A 16112-nucleotide genomic window follows, 5' to 3' on the forward strand; every position below is an offset into this window, starting at 1 on the left:
TTTATAATTTTGGCTTATTTTGTTTGACAAAGGCTGACAGGATTAAGGTTCATGCGTACATCTTGCAAAAGGAGACTGAAGCCGAAAAAAGGGGTAAATGCAATAAATTCAATAAATAAATAAATCATATCAAATGAGGAGAAAAATGGTATCTGCTGATGATATCTTTACCTTTACTCGTGGTGGCTTAGGTAGTTTTTTAATGGCTGTATTGAGATGTGATTCCCATACCATGTAATGTATCCACTTAAAGTATAAAATGCAGTGGCTTTTAACATATTCACGGAGCTGTACTTTCATTGCAATAGTTAGTTTTAGAATATCTTTGTTATCTCAAAAAGAAAGCTCATATCCCTTAACCATAACTTTCGAAATCCCCACCCTTCACCCTCAGGCAGAGGCAACCACCGATCTACTTTCTCTATATACTTATTTGCATATTCTGGACATTTCATATAAATGGAAACATAATATGTGGTCGTTTGAGATGGACCCCTTTTAAAAAATAAACTTTATTTATTACACAGTTTCTAAGGTTCATAGTAAAATTGAACTGGAAGTACAGAAAGTACCCATGTGCCCCCATCCTCCCACACACACACCCTCCTTGACTATCAACATCCCATACCAGAGTGGCACATTTTTTATAATCTATGAACCTACATTGACGCATCATTATTATCCCAAGTTAATAGTTTACATTGGAGTTCATTCTTCATCTTGTGCATTCTATTGGTACAAATGTATAATGGCATGTATCCACCGTTGTAGTATCTCACAGAATAGTTTCACCACCCTAAAAATCCTCTGTACCCTGCCTGTTCATTCCTTCTAGCCCTCCTAACTTCTGGCAACCACTAATCTTTTTATTGTCTCAATAGTTTTGCCTTTTCCAGAATGTCATATTGTTGGACTGATATAGTATATAGGCTTTTCAAATGAGCTTGTTTCACTTAGTAATATACTTTTAATTTCCTCCATGTCTTTTCATGGCTTGATATCTCAGCTCATTTTAGTGCTGAATAATATCCCAGTGTCTGGATATATCACCATTTATTTATCCACTCATCTACGAAAGGATATATTGGTTGCTTCCATGTTTTGGCAATTATGAATAAAGCTGCTATATACATCTATGTGCAGTTTTTTATTGGACATAAGTTTTCATTTCATTTTGGTAAGTACCAAAGAGCATGATTGCTGGATCTTATGGTAAGAGTATGTTTAATTTTGTAAGAAACTACTGGACTGTCTTGCAGAATGGCTATAACATTTTGCATCCCCACCAGTGATAAATGAGAGTTCCTGCTACTCTACATCCTCGCCAGAATTTTATGTGGTCAGTATCTGGATTTTGGCCAATCTAATAGATATGTAGTGGTATCTCATTGTTTTAGTTTGCAATTCCCTAATGAAATATGATGTTGAACATATTTTTATATTCTTACTTGCCATCTGCATATAGTCTTTGATGAAGTGTTGGTTCAGGTCTTTTGCCTACTTTTTAATCAGGGTGTTCATTTTTGTATTGGGAAGTTTTAAGAGATTTTTCTATATTTTGTCTAACAGCCCTTTGTCAGATTTGTCTTTTGCAAATGTGTTCTCCAAGTCTATGGCTCATCTTCTCATTCTGTTAACATCGCTTTTTTTTTTTTTTTTTTTTTTTTGAGTCACCCAGGCTGGAGTGCAATGCCACAATGTCAGCCAACTGCACCCTCTGCCTCCTGGGTTCAAGCAATTCTCTTGCCTCAGCCTGCCAAGTAGCTGGGACTACAGATGTGTACCACCACACCCGGCTAATTTTTGTATTTTTAGTGGAGACTGGGTTTTGCCATGTTGGCCAGTCTGATTTCGAACTTCTGACCTCAGGTGATCTGCCCACCTCGGATTCAGCATTGAACCTGTCTGGACCTAATGCTTTCTGTTTGGGAAAATTATTAATCATTGATTCAATGTATCTACTATATGTAAGACTATTTGTGCTATCTACTTGTTTTTGTATAACTTTTGGCAGATTATATCTTTCAAGGAATTGATCCATTTCATCTAGGTTCTCAAATTTGTGGACATAGCATTGTTCATAATATTTTGTATTATCTTTTAATATACATAGGGTCTATAATGATGTTTCCTTTTTAATTTCTGATATTAGTTATTTGTGTCTTCTCTTTTTTCTTGAGTAGCCTAGCTAGAGATTGATTGATTTTATTGCTCTTTTCAAAGAATCAGCTTTTGTTGATATTCTTTGTTGACTTGCAATTTTCAAGTTTATTCATTTTCACTCTTGATTTTTTTTTAATTCCTTTTACTTTGGATCTGATTTACTCTATTTTTCCAGTTTTCTGAAGCAAAAAGCTTAGATTATTGGTTTGGGCTCCTTGTTTTTGCTTTTATATGCACTCAATGACATAAATTTCCCTCTAGGCGTAGCTTTGACTATATTCTACAAATTATGATGTTATATTTCTGTTTTTGTTTAGTTCAAAATCTCTTTTTAATTTAAAAACACCTCTTATTGAGATAAAATCATATAATATATATAAATTTTTTTTTCAAGTGTTATTTTAGAATCATTGGGCACACATACAGGTTTGTTAAAGGTATATTGCATGATGCCAAGGTTTGGAGTATTTGAATCCATCGCCCAGGTACTGAGCATAGTACCCAATAGTTCTTCAACTCTTGTGCCCCCAGTCCTCCTCCCTCTTGTATTCTCCAGTGTTTATTGTTCTTATATTTATGTTCATGTATACCCAATGTTTAGCTCCCACTTATAAGTGAGAACATTTGGTATTTGGTTTTCTATTTCTGTTAGTTCACTTAGGATGATGGTTTCCAGCTGCATCCATGTTGCTGCAAAAGCCATGATTTTATTCTTTTTCGTGGTTGCAGAGTATTTCATGGTATATATGTACCACATTTTCTTTACCCAGTCTCCCATTGATGGGCACCTGGGCGGACTTCATATCTTTGCTATTGTGAATAATACTGTGGTGAACATATGGGTGCATATGTGTTTTTGGCAGGATGCTTTATTTTCCTTTGGTTATGTACCTAGTAATGGGATTGCTGGGTTAAATGGAGTTCAGCTTTTCCTCCTTTGGGAAATCTCCAAAATGCTTTTCACAGTGGCTGTACTAATTTACGTTCCCACCAACAGTGTATAAGTGTTTCCTTTACTCCACAACCTTGCCAACATCTGTTATTTTTTTACTTTTTAACAAAAGCCATTCTTACTGGTGTGAGATGGTATCTCATTGTGGTTTTGATTTGCATTTCTCTGGTGATTAGTGATGATGAGCATTTTTTCCGTTTTTTGTCCACTCGTATGTCTTCTTTTGAAAAGTGTCTGTTCATGTCATTTGCCCACTTCCTACCAGGGTTATGTTTTTGATTGTTGATTTAAGTTCCTTATAGATTGTGAATCTTAGACATTTATTGGATACATAGTTTGCAAGTATTTTCTCCCATTCTGTAAGTTTATGCCCTTGATCATTTATCTTGCTGTGCAGAAGCTCTTTAGTTTAATTAGGTCCCACTTGTCAATTTTTGATTATGTTGCAATTGCCTTTGAGGACATAGTAATAAATTATTTGCCAAGACCAGTATTAAAAAGAGTATTTCCTATGTTTTTATGGGGTATTTCCCTATAAAATATTTTCATAGGGAGTTTCCTAGGATTTTTATGGTTTCATGTCTTACATTTAAGTCTTTAATCCGTTGTGACTTAATTTTTGTGTATGGTGATAGGGAAGGTCCAGCTTCATTCTTCTGCATACGAATAACCAATTATCACAGCACCACAAGATCTTTTTCAATTTCACTTGAGATTTTTTCTTTGATCCATGTGTTATTTAGAATCTCCGTGTGTAATTTAATCTCCAAGTATTTGAGGATTTTCTAGCTACTGTTCTGTTACTGATTTTTAGTTTAATTCTATTATGGTATGAGAGGAGACACTGTATGCATTTTTTATACATTTACATTTTTAAGCTGTGTTTTCTAGCCCAGTATGTGGTCTTTCCTGGTGAACATTCCATATGAGCTTGAGAAAAATGTGTAACCTGCTGTTGTTACCGGAAAGGAATCCCAATCCAGACCCCAAGAGAGGGTTCTTGATTCTTGTGCAAGAAAGAATTTAGGGTGAGTCCACAGAGTAAAGAGAAAACAAGTTTATTAGGGAAGTAAAGAAGCAAAAGAATGGCTACTCCATAGGCAGAGCAGCCTTGAGATCTGCTGGATGACTATTTTTATGGGTGTTTATTGATTATATGCTAAACAAGGGATGGATTATTCATGAGATTTCCAGGAAAGGGACAGGAACTTCTCAGAACTTACGATTCCTTTTTCTTTTAGACCACATGTAGTAACCTCTAGACGTTGCCATGGCATATGTGAACTGTCATGGCACTGGCAGGAGTGTCTTTTAGCATGCTAATGCATTATAATTAGGGTATAACGAGCAGCAAGGATGACCAAAGGTCACTTTTATTGGCATCTTGATTTTGATAGGTTTCAGCTGGCTTCTTTACTACATTTTTGTTCTACCAGTGAGATCTTTGTGACCCGTATCTTGTGTCAACCTCCTGTTTCACCCTGTGAATAAGAATGCCTGACCTCCTGGGAATGCAGTACAAAAGGTCTCAGCCTCATTTTACTTTGGCTGTGACTCAAGATGGAGTCACTCTGATTCAAACCCCTCTGACACTGCTGTTGGATAAAGTAGTCTATAGATGTCCATTATATACAATTGATTGAAGGTACTGTTGAGGTCACCTAAGTCTTTACTGGTTTTCTGCCTGTTGGATCTGTTCATTTTTGACCGAGTGGTGTTAAAGTCTCCAAATATGATACTGGATTCCTCTCTTTCTCCTTGAAGTTCTATCAGTATTTGCCTTACATATTTTGATGCTCTGTTGTTAGGTAAATACACGTAAAGAATTGTTACATCCTCTTGGAGTGTCCCTTTATTATGTAATGCCCCTCATTAGCCCTGCCAACTTTCCTTAATCTGAATTCTGCTATATTTGAAATTAATATAGCTACTACTGCTGTCTTTTGATTAGTACAATCATAGTATATATTTCGCTATCCCTTTTAATCTATGTGTGTCTTCATATATAACGTAGGTTTTTGTAGACAACATGTAATTGGGTCTAGGCTTTTTGATACATTCTGGCAATTTCTGTCTTTTAATTGATACATTTAGATTATAGATATTCAAGTAATAGTTGAGATATCTGCATTAATTTCTATCATGTTTCTTACTGTTTTCTATTTTTTATTCTTGTTCTTTGTTCCTTTTTTGCCTTCCTCACTTCCTGCCATTTGTGATTTAATTGGGAATTTTATATGATTGCATTTTCTCTCATTTCGTAGCATGTTGCTATGTCTAAATATTTGTGTCTTCTCAAAATTTGCATGTTGAAATCCTAACTCCCACAGTAGTGGTCTTAGAAGGTGGAGACTTTTAGAAGTGAATAGGTCATTGGGGCAGAGCCCTCAGGAATGGGATTAGTGTTGAAGGAAATTAAAATATTTTCCCCAAAATATATTTATTTGACATATTTTGAAATGGGTACTGCCTGGCCATCTGCACAAAAGTGGCTTTGCAAAGCTGTTGTAGTAAATGGGGAAAATTTGGATCTCTAGATAATCTCCATTAATGCAGCCATGCCCCTTTCCTTTTCTATGTCTTTTCCCAGATCCAGGAGAGATTGAGGGTCTGACACATTTAGAAGTCTGAAATGAAACATGTATCATCTGTTCTCTCTGAGGGAGGCTTCATGTATATACAAGGCCAGCTTTGCCATCCAGACACTTCTCCCACCTTCCATAACCTGTTTTACTAAGCCATCGTTCTTTCTGTAACCTCAGAATGGTATATAAATTTCTGTGACCCATTTGGAAATTGGGTCTTCATACAGAAGACTCCCACATATGCACAGAAAGTAAATTTGTATGTCTTTTCTCTATTAATCAACTGCCTCATGTCAGTGATTTCTAAGCAAGCGTTTAGGAAGCCAAAAGTCTATGGCTTCCACATCTCTCTATGGAAAAAGTGTTTTTGAAAATTTTCACTTTTTACAAAATTCTTTTTTTTTAATATTTCATTTTCTGTGATATGCCAAGGTGTTTTGTCTGTTGGGTTTTTGTTTGCTTGTTTTAGTTTTTGTGACTTTCTGTTTTCTTGGGGGCATGTATTCTACTTGGTGTTCTCTGTGCTCCCTAGACCTGTGATTTTGTATCTCACATTATTAGAGTGAAACTCTTAGTCACCATTGCTTCAAAAATTGCTTTTTGTTCCTTTCTCCCTTTCTTCTCTTTCTGACATTTCCATTATGTGTATGTTATACCCTCGGTAGTTGTTCCATTGTTCTTGCGTATTCTGTTCTGTTTTTTTCAGTCAGTTTTTCTCTGTTTTGTAAGATTCTATTTTTGTATCATCGAGCTCAGAAATTTTTTTCTCAACCATGCTCAGTCTATTAATAAGCCAGTCAAAGTCATTCCTTATATCTGTTAAAGTGTTTTCAATCTCTAACCTTTTTTTTTGTTTTTGATTCTTAGAATGTCTATCTCTCTGCTTGCCTTATCCATCTTTTCTTACGTGTTGTTTATTTTTTCACTAAACCCCTTAATACATTAATCATAGGATTTTAAAATTCCTGGTCTCATAATTCCAGCATTCCTGCTATATCTTACTCTTGTTCTGATGCTTGTTCAGTCTCTTCAAACTATGTGTTTTTGCCTTTTAGTATGCCTTGTAATTTTTTTGTTGAAAGGCAGATGTGATGTACTGGGTAAAAGGGACTGCCACAAATAAGCCTCTAGTAATGTAGTGGTAAGGTGTGAGGGGGAGGGAAAGAATGTTGTAGTCCTATGAGTAGGTCTCAGTCTTCTAATGAACTTATGTCCCTAGACTGTGAACTTCACCAGTGCTTCTCAGTCTTTTTCCCTTCTTACGTGGAACAGGATGGCTTAAGGGCCCTGGAGTTGGCTATTTTTCTCCCCTCCTAGACTCTTAGAAAACCCCAGCAGATTAGGCTGTAGCTGCTGAGGGCAGAGCATTTTTATTTTTATTTTTATTTTTATTTATTTATTTATTTTGAGACAGAGTCTCACTCTGTCGCCCAGGCTGGAGTGCAGTGGTGCAATCTCAGCTCACTCAGCTCTGCCTCCCGGGTTCACGCCATTCTCCTGGCTCAGCCTCCTGAGTAGCTGGGACTTCAGGCACCCGCCACCATGCCTGGCTAGTTTTTTGAATTTTTTTTTTAGTAGAGACAGGGTTTCACCATGTTTGCCACGATGGTCTCTATCTCCTGAACTCGTGATCCGCCCGCCTCGGCCTCCCAAACTGCTGAGATTACAGGCATGAGCCACTGCGTCTGGCCCGAGGGCAGAGCATTTTAAGAACAGAATATTCTAATGTATCTCAAAATGGTCTATTTCCCCATAACAACTACCAGAAACATGAGGGGATTTTTTTTTTTCCAATATTCACTGTGAGGACCCAGTAGAACTCTCAGAGGCAAAATTAACACAAGTGTGCAGCACCCCCTGTGATTGGCTCTTCCTGGAGTTTTAACTCACGGAATTGTCCACACCGAACTTCCAGCAATTACTCAATTATAGTTCATGTTTTCCTGTCCAGCACTGGTTCTTGGGGATGTTTCTACTCCAAGTTGTGATTATCTGTATCCACCTGTCTGTCTGATTAAGGGGAAGCCGTTTGTCCTATGACCTCACTTCTCTGCCAGATCTAAGAATTAGTTGTTGATTTTTCAGTTTGTTCAGCTCTTTATTTGTTGTTAGGAGAGAGTGACATCTTCTAAGTTCCTTACATGCCCATCAGAAACCAAAAGTCAGGGTAGCTGGCCCATTTTTTAATTGGGTTACTTGTCTCTTTATTGAGGTGGAACTGTTCATGCTGGCTTAGATGGTTTGCTCTAATTTCAGAAAGAAAATTATTCTACTTTGCAAGGCATGACATTTAATTATAACATTTAATTGATCTGAACATGATTAAGAAAGTGAATAATAAATGGCTCATTTGGGGTTATTTAAAATTTTAGACTCAGGGACTCAGGAATGTTAGGTAGATTGGGTTTTCTAAATTATTTTTATGGAAAATATTCTGATTTTATAAACCTTTTTTTTCTTATCCTAACTTTAAAATTTTAGATCATGCACTTTACCAGGAAAATAGTCTATCGATAGTCACAGCTGATATCAAACCTAGTCTTTCCTTCTTTATCTTTTTCAATATGACTTTGAGATGAAAAATTCACACTTCTGAAGTATCAAGAGAATTGCCAGACTACATAGGTCTGTGATTGTAATAAAAATAGTGTGATCTCTTTGGGAGCAACTCTCCTGGGAGAGGTATAAATTTATTCTCTCTGAGCCATTGGGAGTTCTTTCTCTGGTTTATACGCAGGCTACTGACACAAATTGAAGGGTATTTAGTCTAGAGTTTTGCTTTAAATAAATAAATAACCTATCTTGGATTCTTGGCACTGTCAGCTCAAAAGAGCCTGCAAGGATGAATCTTGGTGAATAAATACCCTAAACTCACTGTGCTCTCTCCCTCAGATCTTGTAAAAGGATCCCAAGAAACTGGCAGAGTATAAGGGAACCTTTCCCTTTGGTCCATATAGGTCAGCTGCCCAAGGCAGAGGCAGTATGGCAGGTGCAGAATGGATCTGGAAGGCTGTGACAGATTGTGTTTTTCAAAGATGGCTGCAGCAACATATCTTATCCAACATGCTGTTATTACAGCATGACTTTGACACTGCTCCCTATCAAGTAGTAAAATCTATCCCTCTCCTCCTGAAACTTAGTATACTTTTGTGAATGTTTTGACCAATAAAAAACAATAGGAGTGATACAGTATGATTCCTGAAGCTAGTTTCTAAAAATGCATGCACTTCTACCTTGTTCCACTAGCACAATTACTCTTGGTATCCAGCCACTATAGTATTAAGAACCCTATGCAGCTGTGGACAGGTCCTTCTCAATAGGAACCAAGGTCCCAGCCCACTGGTCCTGCTGAACTCCCAACAGCCAATGCCAACTTGCTGGTCAAATAAACAAGCTTGCCAGTTTCCAATCAAGCCCCCCACCTAGTGAAGTGTCCAAGGGAGATGAGTCCTCAGTGATGCCTGTTCAACTTACACTTTACTAAACAGAAAAAAAATGATCATTTTCTAATCCACTAAGGTTTGGGGTAAGTTGTTATATAGCAATAGTAATTGAAACTCAAAGTAAATTGAAACTCAAATGACATTTGGCATAACATGATCAAGTTTCTATGAAACAATGGCTCTTTATTCCTTTATATCAGTGTGTTTCTTTTCTCTTATGTAACATTCATTCTAAAAGAGGCAGATCTACTCTCTATACTTACAATATAAAGGTAAGACAAAAATAATGATATTTGATCCACGAGTTAAACTGTTACTCAGAGTAAGCTCTTTTGACTTGAAATATTTTAATTCAATGCAAGAATTGTCACATCAATCAAGAGTAATCCTAGAATGACTGAGGTTGATTAGCAGTAAATTTATGTATGTATCTATAGCAATTTAACACCATGTTGAATTACGTCAATGACTGTTGCTTTTAAAATTATGATGAGCACACCAAGGCAATGTCATGTCAAGGAAATGAGCCTTGTGCTTGACACATAGTACCTTTTTCAGAAATACTAGTTTTCTTGCCCATTTCTCAAGGTGAAAATATGTATAAGAGTGTTGCTTTCAGCTTATGAGTTCAGCGGTATACAGCCTACACAGCCTACCTAGATCATTAGAGTTAGGAGAAATCAGAGCAATTATCTGAAGCCTTTTATACCTTCAAGAAGAGTAAAGATGAGGAGTGCAATATTCCAGGAGGTTTAATAATTTTTTTTACCCTAACTGCTCATTAGAATCACCTAGAGAGTCTCCTCTTTCTAGTCCATTTTAATTTCTAATTGTCCTGGATGTGACCTAGGTGTTTCTGGTATTTTCTTAAAAAGATTTCCCAGGCGAATTTACAGTACAGCCAGCGCTGAGAACTAATGGGTTTAGCAAACTGGATAGCACAGTGTTTTTCAAAACACAGACTCTGTACTCAGCAGGTAGCATTAAATAATACCATATAGAATGAGAGAGTCTTTCTGTTTTCAATTTTATTTCAATCATTTAGATTAAATCAAGGAGAATGGCCAAGGCGGGTGGATCACTTGAGCTCAGGAGTTCAAGACCAGCCTGGCCAATATGGTGAAACCCCATCTCTACTAAAAACACAAAAATTAGCTGGGCGTGGTGGCACATGGCTGTCATCCCACCTACCCAGAAAGCTGAGGTGGGAGGATCACGTGAACCCAGGAGATGGAGGTTGCAGGGTGCTAAGATCATGCCACTGCACTCCAGCCTGGGTGACAGAGTGAAACTCCATCTCAAAAATAAATAAATAAATAATATATAAATAAATGGTTAAACATGATATTAGGCCTGTCATTAGCTATTTTCTAATACTTGCTAATCTTTAATTAACAAAGCAAAAGTCTCCGGCTCAGGGACTTTGACAGTGTGCAGCTTAGTGAGCATTTAAATTATTTTGGACAGTGTCTATTTATATAATTTTCTACTCATTATATTAATTTTGCTAGGTAACTATGATTTTGGTGAGCAGATTTCTATTTAGGATAAAAATATATATTTTATATGTCAATTCCCACATTAAGTTGAAGAAAGTTAATCAGTTTAAGAAAAATTAAGTAATAATAGAACATTTGGTACCAGGATATGGCAAAAACAATTGTGAAGACGTCACTCTAATGATTTAAGTGTAGAAAACACTGGGTTAAGATTGCTGGGACAACAGACTAGGCATCCTGAGATCACCAATTCCTGCTCCATCAAAATCAACACATTGCACTGGCCAGAAAAAAAAAAAATTCCCAAATTGTTAATATGAACTTGATGTTGAAATTAAAAAGCTGATACCTTTGAGGCACCGCGGGCACTGGACACAACCTAAAATATGCATGAAGTGCCTTCAACCAAGTTTTTGTGATCTTTGATGTGTCACTCTTTTGAAACACTTATGATGGAACAAGCTGGGACTCAAAATCCTGTAATGGAGCAATTATTCCAGTTTACTGGTACCCAAGAAAGTCGAGCAAATTTTGATGTTAACTGATTACATCTTACCTGTCTTAAATATCACCTGTTCAGACAACCATGTGACAGTTGAAATTGTTAATCAGTCAGAAAAATTAAAACTGTTTACAATCTTAGGGCCTGTTTTCATGTTTCAGTGACTGCCAATTCTTTCTGCTTTTTGGATGAGCAGCGTACATTAGTAACGAAGGTGAACTTGATGCAGCCATTTGGCATTGGTAGGGGCAAGGTTTAATCTGTGTAGTCAAAAATGCATAGGTGGGCCATGTCACCACCTGTTCCTTCAGGGAGTCTTACAGAGGCAAACGCCAACCAGGTTCCAGAAGGCACTTACAGGTTCGACTGTTTTCAAGGCACCTGGAGATGATTTACATGTAATGTCAGGGTTTGGAAGGCAACCCAGTGAAGGAATGAATGATTAATATTGGACGCGCTGCAATAACAGGCTGTGTAAAGTGATAAAAAAAAAAAAAAGAGGACTGCTTACTCAACCTCAGTTCCAAATAGCCATCAAAATGTAATTTTTTTTCTTAAACTGGAAAATTATGCTTCTTGGCAGTCCAGCGGCAGCATTTACATTGAGAGTGCTTACTAGCGAATTCGTTTTTTGCTTATAATTTATTATACTGAAAGTTCATACAACATTTGCAAGGTTCAAGAGGTTCCCCTAATTCCAAAGTTTATTTTAAACCTTGATTTTAGCATGTGGTAGATATCACAATGTATTTTCAGCCTACCTGTAATTAGTGATGATCTTTCTGCTTATTTGTTTTTATCTGGTACGGGTTATCAAATCAGGTAGTGTTTTCTTTCTTTAGTGCAGAGTGGTTTTTAAATTACATCAAAAATTCCATTAGTGTCATCATCTAAGAAAATATAGGGGAAAAGTTAATCAGGTCCTCTCCTATTTCGTTTGATACACACTGGCTTTTCCCTTAGCATTTATTTCAAGGATGCTTTGGCTTACAAATCCATTTACTGTTAATACTTGTAACATATTATGGAAATATGATTTGTTTTTTTCTAAGAGAAACCTGTATGATTAGATGGACAAATAATTGAATAATAAAGTAATTCTAGTTAAGTTTAGTAGATATTGTAAAAATACAAAAAAGAAAAAATATTACTGTCATTAAGATGTAAATATGAACTTGAAGTCAGCTACAGTGAACTTTTTATTTTCTGGGGACAGATTAACAATTTGTGGATTAACTCTACCCCTGACATCCCTATCCCCTGTCCACCCCATTCAGCTCTCCTTCTTGACTTACTCAAATAAACTGTGTTCTTACCTACCTTAGGTCTTTGCACATGCCTAAGTACCCTAGTGTAGTTTATTTTTTTACCCACTTTTCCTGGACAACTTCTGCTCGTATGTTAAATCTTAGCACAGTGAGCAGTTCATTGAAACCCCAAAAAGTTCTAGTTTCTCCCAATGTACTTTGAGTTTACATTATAATTTTACATTGATTTGTGTAGTTGTTTCATTAATGCCTGTCTTCCAACTCTATGCCCTATGAACATAAGGACCATTTTCTTTTTCTTGCCTTCAGCATTGTATTCCCAACAACTAAAGTAGAATAGTTACTTTATAAACAGTTTTTGAATGAATGATCTTATTTTTAATGGGTGGTGCTTTGAAAAGGGATCTCAATTTGTACGACTTAGAGGATCATATCTTGCTTCTTACACTCCTATGTTAAATACTGGAATAGACCTCTCTCACTTCCAAAAACTCCTTTCCTGAGTAAATTGTGGACAGCAGCGTAGAAAAAAAGATGTGCTTTCTGGAAAACAGAATTACACTAGTGGGCTTTGAGGGGAAGTTTTAGCAAAATAGAGATATGAGGAGAAGAAAGTAAAGCTATGAATTTGCACCTTCTCAATTCTGGTCCTTTCTGCTTGAGGAGGTGGGGAAAAAGGAAGTTTCGGAAAATAATGCAAACAAAGACAAACTAATTTAACAGATAAGCTATTTTTTATTCAAAGTATTATTAGTGTTTCTAAGAATTTATGCAAAGATGGTTAGTGTTGTGTTATTTGAATTATTTTATACTCTAAATAATGGCAAATATGTTTCTTATTATTTCTAAATATTAGATGCAAGTTTATTTATAAATATGGTAAATAATCCATCTAGTACTATTTCATCCCATTTCAACTAATTTTACCGAGTTTTTTTTTTTGGACATTTCTCTCTCACATCCTTTATCACATTTAATTCATGACTAACTATATTCTCTAACAATGACAAATTGATGAGGAAAAGAATTAGTTGTTTGACATAAGTGAAACTTCCTTTTGGAGTTTCTTTTATCTTTTTTTTTTTTTCTTAAATGCCTGGGAATACTGAATTGCATCTTGATAAGAAATGATACGATATGCTAATAGCATTTTAATTAAATTACTATTATTAAATGTTTAATTCCTATGAAAGAAGTTGGAGTTTAGAATTACAGTCATGTTACTTGACTTCTCCCATCTATGACCCTATTGAAAGCTGAGCATTTAGGGGTATAGTTGTGCATAATCATAACTGCATTTTGGTAAGCATTGTATTCTACCAAGAAATGCACAAGTCGTAAGAGGATAGCCCAATTCATTTTCACAAAATGAGCACATTCAAGTGACCAGCACTGAAAACAAGAAACAGAAGATGACACGCATCCTAGATGTCCTCATGGTGCTTCATCCCAAAACTACCATACCTCCAAAGGTAGCCACAATCCAGCCTTCTCATATGATCGGTCATGATCAAATACTCCTTTCCATCTGGTTTATATCCTTCATGCTTTTGAAACTCAACCCATTTTGATCTGTGTAGTTGCAGTTCATTCATTTTCATGGCCTAATAGTATTTTGTTAAATGATTATTCCACTTCTTATTTGTCTATTTTACTGTTATAGGGTTGTTTCTATTTTTAGCCATTATGGATAATAACTATAAACATTCTTGTAAATGTCTTTTGGTAGACAGATGCATGCCATTCTGTAGGGCATATACTTAGGAATGGAATTGATGGGTGATAAATTATATGTATGTCCTGCCTTCGTAGATGCTTCTAAACAATTGTCCAGAGTAATTGTACCAATTTACACTCCTTTCAGCAATAAGAGTTCCAGTTCCGGCCGGGCGCGGTGGCTCACGCTTGTAATCCCAGCACTTTGGGAGGCCGAGGTGGGTGGATCACGAGGTCAGGAGATCGAGACCACAGTGAAACCCCGTCTCTACTAAAAATACAAAAAATTAGCCGGGCGTGGTGGCGGGCGCCTGTAGTCCCAGCTACTCGGAGAGGCTGAGGCAGGAGAATGGCGTGAAACCGGGAGGCGGAGCTTGCAGTGAGCCGATTGTGCCACTGCACTCCAGCCTGGGCGATAGAGCGAGACTCCGTCTCAAAAAAAAAAAAAAAAAAAAAAGAGTTCCAGTTCCACATCTTCAGCAGAACTTGGAAATGTCTGTCTCTTTCATTTTGCCATCGTCTACACATGGCATATGCTATGTGATTTTATTTAACCTTTGTGGATTACACTTTCTAAATTTGTAAACGTAACTTGTTTCACATGTTTATACCACCTTTTTACCCTAACTTGAGTTTGCATCCTAGAAAGCAAGGGCCATGTGTTAGACACTTCTATGTCCTTGAATGAATCTAACGTAGCAAGCAATGGATGCACTTTTGTTAAGATAAATCTTGTCTCTATGTAGTGCTCCCTTGAAAGATCATACAGTGAGAGAGAGATAGCCTTAGAAGATGAATAATACAAATATATTTTATTAATGGAGACAAAAAATAATGAGAGGATCTCTCTTATATGCTGTCAAATTGTATTCTCCGTTTATGCATTCATACACTCAACTCCATGTTGGGGCTGAAAAAAATTCATTTCCATTTCTACTTGTTTTAGTTAATTGCTTCCTTTTTCTACTGTGCAGTGTAAAAGGATAATTAAAAATTATATTTCCCCTAACTACGTTTCTTTAGGAAGATGGCTTCATTTTTTATGATGCAGCTGTTTCTCTTCACCTGTCAGTGCCAAGAGTGAACAGAAGTCAGAAGTCCAACACCAAACTTTTCCTTACTCCTTCAAGAAACAAAGCCAGCCATTGTGTCTAAAAGTTGTATCCAGATATGTGAGGACGTAAAGTCCTGACACAGTTCTGTTTTACCCAGATGCCTTCAAAATAAGCAAACAAAGGTTGGCAAGAATAACAACCTTACCCCAATGCCTTAGATGGCATTTAATAGTAACAGTTCTTCACTGAAAATAAGAGATTTCCATAGAAATGATAATCAACTTCCTGTGAGTATATGAAGCTCGTAAAATCTAAGAGTTTCTAAAGGTCAGCAAGCATTAAAGGTTTTTGTCCTGGGGATACATTTCTAAATAACCCTAGGAGAAGGAGAGAGAGAGAGGGAAAGAAAAAAGTTTTAACTTGATGAAAGTAAAACATGCAAGCTTAACAGTTTCTGGATTATCATTTAATTACAACCATCAATCATTTCCCATCTGTCTTCTTCCAGTTCTCACAAATTTCATCTAAAACTATACAATACAACTAACAGAGAACATGCAACCCATTAAGAATCCTAAAGATGGGAAGCAACATTGAAGAAATTGCCCTATAAAAGATTTTAAGAAATTACCTAAAAATAGGATAGTAGAATTCATCTTACAATATATACTACTAAAATTCAAGACAAAAACTTTTCTTTTAATTAATAAGATAAACGCTACTTATTGCTTCTTTCCCTTTACCAGTTGTGACATGAACTGATGATCATTTTCCAAGGGCTTTGGTTTCGGAATCATTTTATTACAAGTCATATTTTTACTAATGTGTGAAACTGGCTTGCAGTTAGTCGTTTTATTAACACAATTTTACATTCTCTTAAAATGAGGTCCATTTAACATTGAGCTTTTAGAAATATAATTGCTCTGTTA

At 36.3% G+C, this 16112-nt stretch overlaps 1 protein-coding gene across 2 annotated transcripts in view; it reads left to right on the forward strand.

The window, feature by feature from the left end:
- The window catches only part of CNTN3 (contactin 3), a 361804-nt gene that overhangs the window by 296854 nt on the left and 48838 nt on the right, over positions 1 to 16112 (forward strand). The window lies entirely within an intron of this gene.

This window comes from Symphalangus syndactylus, chromosome 21 (assembly GCF_028878055.3).
Source record: "Symphalangus syndactylus isolate Jambi chromosome 21, NHGRI_mSymSyn1-v2.1_pri, whole genome shotgun sequence".
Taxonomy (NCBI): Eukaryota; Metazoa; Chordata; class Mammalia; order Primates; family Hylobatidae; genus Symphalangus; species Symphalangus syndactylus.